The sequence below is a fragment of the Manduca sexta genome, unplaced genomic scaffold (genome assembly GCF_014839805.1).
Source record: "Manduca sexta isolate Smith_Timp_Sample1 unplaced genomic scaffold, JHU_Msex_v1.0 HiC_scaffold_45, whole genome shotgun sequence".
Taxonomy (NCBI): Eukaryota; Metazoa; Arthropoda; class Insecta; order Lepidoptera; family Sphingidae; genus Manduca; species Manduca sexta.
In genome coordinates, this window is record NW_023595242.1 from 287,261 (window position 1) to 296,113 (window position 8,853).

Sequence of the window (8,853 nt, forward strand, 5' to 3'; positions counted from 1 at the left end):
TTTGCTCTAAACATGTGTAAGATTACATGATAAGTATTAGTCTAAATCGATTCATTAATTTATTACATTAATTGTAAGTAATATGACGAATTGTAAGTGAGTGCCATAATATTTTTTGTACCATGAAAAAATAAATCAACATTTTATATTCAATGTTTTTATTTTTAATTAATGTTGCTCCCGGTTTTCCCTGAGTGAAAAACCATTCCTACTACAAAAGTTTCTAAATAACTACAATCGCCATCTGTCCATTTATAAAAACCAAATATTTCCAACAGAAGCAAATTGCAGAAAAAAATAGTCTGTATGATTCCGGGAAATGGTCTAATCGTGTGCAAAATTTCATCCAAATTTGTTTAGCTATTCATCCATAATTTTAGGGCAAAACGAACATCTAAACATTTGCATTTATAATATTAGTAATATAAGATGTTTTTTACTGCGTACTATTTTTATATAATTGATATATTTATATATAAAATTCTAAAAACAGGTAGCAATAATTCCAACCCCAGTATTATGGAAGATAGTATATTATAGAAGCTCACATAAGTGTGTCACGTTCTGAGATGAACCTGTGTATATCCAGTTCCAACAGGCCGGCATAATCGTGTGCCAAGGGAAAATCATCTCTCGTGAGTCGACATTCTATTGGACTCCACTCCACTTATCACCAGGTGCGTTGGGGTCACTTTACCGTGCTCGAAAAAAAATAATACACAAAACAACGCAAGACTAAAACTAACTAACATTAAACGTTTCCCACCAGATTCCAGCAATCAAGAAGACTAAACGCGCAACAAACCTATAACAATAATCCTACATCTAAATTAGGTCTCGAATCCCGTTCTATTTCCCACGTTCCTCCTCAAACGTGCCACGGCGCTCATTTGCAATAAGAGCGGTCGGAATGAACAGTATAATGTGAGTTGGCCAAGTTACCTAGTGCATTCAGTTGTAGATTGCTATAAGCGTGCCCATCTATGAGTGCAGCCTCTGAATTTGCAAGGAGTTGCTTTTTAAAATCGGCCGATTCGAATGCCTTATTCTAGAATGTTCTTAAATGTTGTAGATGGATTTTCTTGATGTTAAAATATTACTGATGTGTTTTGGTTTTGAATTAATTATATTTAAATAGATAGGGCACAAACGATTCAAGTGAAAGAAGTGTTCCGTACTCATTTTCATTTCACTACGTTGACATGACAAACAGTGATTGAAACGTCCCACTTAAGATAATTTTGAGACTCCAATTGAACGTGTAAATGGAAAATGTATATTTTTTATTAATTGTTTTGCATACTTACGATAATGTCAAAACTGTTAAAATAGTAAATCTGTAAAATGGAGTACACGTTTTATCGTTTGTTTCTGGGTCATTTCAAAATTTTAAGCAGTTAAAGTATTGTTAATGGAATAAAATTGAAGTAATAACGCACGATATTTCACAGAAACATTTATGGATGTTATTAGGTTAACACATTCTGAGAATGTCTGTATTGCCAGACGTTATACTTCTAGCATTACCAAAATATGTTTTCATTTAAAAAAAATATTAATTCCCTTTAATCTAAATCATCTGTTACTGTACTGCATAGGGTTCACAATTGTTTAATTTCTGATAAAATTAAATTTTCTTTTATTTCATAATAATTTTATGTTTAATAACGACGAATCATGGTTCATGGACGGAGTACATCAATTTTAGATTCCAATGGAACTCTAACAAACCCACTTTATATATTGTGTGGGCTGTGGCCTGTCTATCCGACATTTAAAATTCTCTTTACAAGTAACAGGATACTAAGAGCGTATTTCACACGTTTCAAGTCAATTTTATTTGCCAGTTATCATATTACACGGCTAATGTAGATAGTACTCAATTTATTACCATTCATTTTGGGAGCGTATATTGGGGTATGAATTTTGTATTTGTTTGACTTATACATTTGTGTGATGAGAAGCATATACAGAAGTAGTGAAACAGGTTCTAGCTGAATTCTTCCTTTAATATTATTAATATTACCTATAACGAGATGAACTTATATAAGTCACAGGAGGTCGGTGGATGCGGGCAGCTTTCAATAGATCGGTCTGGAAATTTTAGGGGAAGGCCCATGTTCAGCAGTGGACATGATGATGATGATGACGAGAATGTTAAAAAAAAATTAAGTAATAGGTATACGAAATTGTTCGCTTATATATACCTATTTGTATCACAATTACATATACCTGTTTATCTCACAATTGGTATTATTTCACACGGTTTATGCCTGATATGGCGATAGGTTCATCCCCATCACTTTATGGGATAGAAAATACAGGCGAAAATTGGGTGCTCTAATTCCACCGCTACTACTAGGCGTAATGTGCTATTTTTATACTTTATCACACTCAATCCACTATTTTTTATATTTCTCGCATCCGTTACTACACTGAAACATTAATAGAAACAATCGCAGTAAGCCGACCATGGTTTTTACATCCAATACTATTGGATTTAACATCTGCGGCGCTCGGGAAACCAAACAATCATATATAAACTACGACATGAACCGGCTGTATCAATAACGGATTGGACAGTTTTTATTGACATATAGAAAGAATCAACCGATCCAATATTTATATGCAACTGGAAATGCAGGTTCTTGTTTCAAGAGATTGGTTGATATTTATATTTAATAATATATGTTATGATTTAAATTAAGTCAGTGTTTATTGTTTGAAAAAAGAAATTTACATTCTCGTGTAGTTGAGAGCGACATGGGAACATATCGATATACAGTTATGCCGGCCTGTTTGAAACCGAATAAACACAGAACTTCGGAACCCGACTAACGTGGATCACCATGCCGGGTTTACACCTTGTGTACGGTGGTCACTATCCGAAAGAATACAAATAACTTACCACCAGCGTACTATTTAAAACGCGCGTTTGCTGCGAGTTATCAACGCGATGTATGCAAATGCAACAAAAAACAAAAACAAATCCATTTATTGCCTTACTATTCACTTATGTACATCTATTATTATTAAGCACAGTAAAATTGTAATGGTAAAATAATATGTAAAATTGTAAGCGGTTCTCAGCTATATGGCTGTAGCTGCATTTTAAATGCGTCAACACGTTGAAAATAAAATTATAACCCTCTAAGTAATGTCTTAGTCAGAGGAAGATAGGGGTACTGTGCAAGGAGAGACTTGGGTTCGATATCCACGCTTACATATTTATTGGTTAATATTTGTTTGAGCAAAATAATTTCAAAGATATAAGTAGAAGTAATACCACAGTGGTAAAGGACCAATATAACCGGATCCCAGCCGGCTTTCCTTTATGTCGAATTTATTTTTGAATCTATTAATTACTAGAGCGATTTGCTCACCGCATCCTTGAATATTAGTGGGGTTCCTTTTCGGAAAATTTCACATTTCGCCACTAAAACATCATAACATAATTTCGAACTTTTCATAGTCTAATTACATTATAGTATCGACATCCTTTATTATAGTAGCCATTATTCGGAAGGTAATGTTATAACCTCATATCTAACTAGATCGTTAGTTCGTAGTAATTATTCTCATAGGCCCACTTACCGCTGTGATTTTAGTTTCTAATTTTACACTGAGGATTCTTGTTTCTAATGTGATACCTATATATTGCTAGCTCATTATCAAAGGTTATGTATCTTACATATTGTTTAAATTTTAATACTTACATTTAAGCACATTGTAAGACTAAGTGTCTCATTGAATATATTATGAAATTGTTAACACTTCCCGCTACAGAAGTCTCTAATCAATAGTTATACATGGCCACGCTAGCGCCATCTATTTCAAAACTCTGTTATTTCCTACGGGAAAAAAATAATTAATGACATCCAAACATTTTCAGAAACTTTTGCATTTATTATTTTAAAATACAGATGTAGGTATACAGATGGACGTAAATCCTAAGTGATATGTATGACACTCATAGCCTGAGTGCAAACTATTAAAAAAATTGCTGTCACTGTCATGCCGATACGCAGCTAAGCTCAGCTAAGTAGTAATATATGAGTATCCAGAGCAAATGGTTGTTTTAATTATGTTACACTTCACTAAGGCATTTTCCTAACACTCAACCTTTAGATGATGCAGATATGAAACAATGCAGGTCATTTATATGAGTAAGAAACATAACATAATTACTATTTTGCAAACGTTTAAATGAAAACCAAGTTTAGGTAATTAGTTATAGCTGCTCAGACATTCTCAACGTCTTCTGCGTTCCTAGTTTAAATGCACTCAAACGTAGATCCAGCGAGGTGTAACAGTAATCTGGCTTACAACGAACAAAGACCTGCAGTCTAGTTGTAGATCTGTGTGACCTAGCTAAATCTAGTAGGTCAGGTGAAGTCGTAGATATATAATTTACTGGTGGTAGGATATATTTTATATTCGCCCGGATAGCGACCACCGTACACAAAGTGTTAAAGCTCGCCATAGTGGACTGCGAAATGTGTCACGTTCCGGCATCAGTCTGTGTTTTCTGGTTCCAACAGGCCGGCATAATTGTATCAATTGCCGGGGGGTAATCATCTCTCGCCAGTCGACATCCTATTGAAACCCTCTCCGCTTACTGTCTGGTGCAGTGGGGTCAATTAGTCTTGCACATATAAGAAATATCCATATATTGTTCAATGTACTGCATAATACATCACAAGATTTTTATTACAAAAATAAATTATGCTGCCGTTACTGCACACCTATTTGACAGAAAGAAACAAAATTCCATAGTCATAAAATTATTCTTAAAAAAAATATGTCAAGTCACGTCGATTCATAATTCTTGTTTTGTAGCGTCCTTTAGTTAATTTAAGCCACTTAATAGTTTTTACTAAGTCTTATAAGTCATTTAATATTCGTTATTTGCACATAATATTTTGTATTCATTGATGAACATTAACTCGTAGCTTTGTCATGTGCATAAACTTCTAATAAGCATTCATACTCTCAAGTCTAAAAATACAAACATCTTCACAAACTTTTGCATGTATAATATCAGTAGGGGTTTTAATATTTATTTTGAAGTTATGTATACGTTTCTTTTAAGTTGCAGAATTGCCGTGGATTTATTGCAAAAAATGCAGACTTGGATACAATAACATTACTCTAGCCATCTCTAGAGCATTCTCAGTTCTGCAATAATGTTATTTATTCCCAACTTAAATAAAGTCGACAATAAAACAAAACAAATAACGCAACGAAAAGGGACACAAATTATATTACATTTCTTTCACAACTCAAATTCTGTTACGTTGTTAAATGTTCCTTGCATTTGGAACAATCTGGAACAATCTAGTACATGCTGTTTACACAAACTTGGAGTTGCGACATTGTTATATTCTGTTTAACAAGAACAAAAGTTCCTACCTACGAAAACAATCATTGTATAACGGATAAGACGGAGTTTTTCATTTAAAATGAGTTTTACGATGCTTGTAACGGGAATGTTAGTTGCAAACATTAATTGCAAAATTGAAGCGAAGATACTTCAAGAAAAAATACCGTTGAATTCCAAGACAAATCATATTAACCGAAGGCAATAAGCAGGTGCAATATCTTTAATTCTATGATATGTACATTTAAAATACTAAAGTGGGTAAAATATAACAAACTGTTTGATAATTGTTCATGTCTCAGGATGGCGAGCGCTCAATAAATAATAAACAATACTTTGTAATTCAAGGTATTGGATGGTGTTTCTTACTGTCTATGGGCGGTCGTATCGCTTACCATCAGGAGAACGGCAAACTGGTCTCGTCATTCATAGCAATAAAAACAAAAGTTTAAGATAGAGTGTAAATGATAGACGGAACTTCAGATTTAGCTGTATTCCAACCACCAATCTTGCGCAATATCCCTGTACCGTATTATTGTAAAATACATAAATAAAGATGATTTCATGACATCAATAGAGCGAAAATTTTCCAAGATAGAAGAATTATAAACGGCAAATTTTTTTATAGAGAGTTTTATTGAACAATACTATTACTTTTGTTTTAATTTCGATGATTATATTTTTGACAAGTCTTATCGGTTTTATTGAAACTGTTACTTTTATTTTGTAAACACGAAGTAACTTCCTGTGAAAGGACTTGCATCCTCCATAATTACTGATGGACCCCTGCAGTCACAAACAGCGGCAGCAATATCAATAGTTAGTATCCCTGTAATTTCTAATGAAACGCAACTATACTCCTAAATTAACCAATAGTGAATTAATTGACACGCGATCACACGAAATTATGTCTAAATACAAGAATCGCATCAACTTCCTCACGCTTCAGAGCTCATTCACGTGACGAAGGCACTCAAAAACGAAAACGGATAGGTGCGATAGTCGAAAACAATGTTTCCAAACTTTTAAAACAAAAATGCGATCTTTAAGTATGTTATTAATAAAACTTTTTAATAACGCGTCAGGACACGGCATTCAAACACACACATATGAAAAAATGTCGTAGTTTTATTCAATGGCTGCCTCATGAATTTAATAGCTCTTTAACTTTAATATTGTCGCTCGCGTCTAAAATCGGAGCACGAGTATTAATTTTGTTGGTGGAGAATACGGGATATTTTAGTGTTTGAATATAACTATATATGATAAAAGTCAGCCTTAGTGACCCATTTCCACAAGTTGTATTCCAAGAGCATCTAGCATCTTGTATATGCAATAAAGCAGGCGTCTAGAAATAACGTTATATCCTCTCTACCTTTAATAGACTTAAGTCCAATCATACTCATGAATTATTCACAACAATTACGTATAGAAAAACAGGTGATGAAGCTAATCCATAGCTGATTCAAGGCCCCTATCAGTACGAACGATTCACAGTGAGGCGAGTGCACAGCGAACACGCTGCGGGCGTGCAACGCCTTTTAGACAGTTTATAACGAAATTAATTCGCATATGGAAACATTGCTGTTAGCTTTGTTACTTCGAAGACGCAGAAAACGCGAAAGCAATTAATACAGCGACGAATTGGGTAGAACCCATTTTATTTGACTGAAAAAAGCGATGACTATATAGCACACAATTCATCCGCATAATAGTTCTACATACTCTCAATTAGAATTATAGGATTTAGGGAAACAATAGAAGTTTATAATATCACAATCTCAACTGTCAGGCCATAGTTAACAGCTAGTCAGGTCATAGCCAAGTCACTAATCACTATGGCTAATAAATAAAATTTCAAAGAACTTTTAACTCGTAATAATATTATTTAATTGTTATCCCAAAATCCTTGATAAAGGAAAGCTAGTTTGGAAACGATCGAGTTCATTAACTAATTTAGACTCAAACTCCAAGTCTGAATCTCCAACAAGTAAGTGTAACTGATACCTAAATTAGATAGCCAGGTAGTTGCCTTACTTCCAAAAGTGATGAGTTAATCAACTTGGTCTTCCTGAACGCTCCAGGCGAGTTTCTGGCTACATAATTTGAAGACAAAACTAGATCGTTATAGTTCGCGTCCGGAACACTGATAGACGATCCTTATCATGTAGATTTTGAGGAAATTGTGGGGAAATACAATAGTAATTTCTTATGGCTTCTTTGATTTGTTTTACTATGTTTATTTATCAGATTTGATTTGGTTTTTATGCCTATATATCTGTTTCTGGAAGCATGAAGTGTTTTAGAATTTAACTCGTAATTTTGTGAAGTATTCCAATAAGGATATTTATGCTTTTCTTTAAATGTTTTTAGCGTTAAGAAAGTAGGCTTGTGGCCTTCTATTCTCGAAACATCCCCAATATTAGAACAAAAACTGACACCTTAGAAAAACAACACAAAACAATAATCGTATACCGTTGATTAATTTAAATTCCGAATAACAAACAGTTACCAAGTACAAAATAGAATATTTGTAAAACTGACTAAGTTATTAAGTGTTGGAAAGTTTCCGCTAAATTTGGCACGTCTCCAACAAACTCCTAACTACTGGTAGACAAAAACCTAAAGCTTTTTGTTGATATTTCGCTAACAAGTAGCGGTTCTTTAATCTTAATTAAAACACTTTTTGTCAGATGGTAAACTGAATTCATTTTGATTAATTGGCTTATCGGAATTCGCTAATGCGTGGATGGAATTATCTAGAAAATTTAGTAACAAAGGACTTAACGAACTACGTACCGAACATTAATCACTATTAGGTTTTGGGTTTTGTGTATATATTTGTACTCATAGTATATTTTATTACTTCTAATTTGCAAAATATATCATACATTTCTTTAGTACTTCTATTCAAACATCGGATACATAATTAGACAGGCATAATTATGGCGTCTGTTGAATGATCCTCATATCTCGGCTGTTCAACCGCACTCGTTTCCATGACTTGTGGCCCTCTACACAAATTACATAACGAATAACTCCTAGCAAAATAAAATTATTCTGCAATGAGTGATCATCCGGGAAACGTCGCAAGTTGTCGCCGCGAGGAAAATGTATTACAACTGAAACAAAGATAAAAGAAAAACTGGACAAAAGTTTGTGTCGTACACATTTACTGTTGGAATTAGTTATAAGTACCAAGTGGAAGTATGCAATATTATTTATCAGTTATAGTAGATTATATTTCATAATATACCAATTACCAATATTTAATTATTTACTTCCATCGGTGGTAAATACTGTGCCCTAAGGATGATAATTTGTTTTAAAAGGAATAATATAGCTTGTCTAGTTGATTAATGCTTGAACAATGGAAATCCATCCCAACATACACCGATTAACCTCGGAATTCGACTACTCAGAACAATCCATTAACGCGGAAATGCATACTACCCAGCTGTATTCCTTTATGG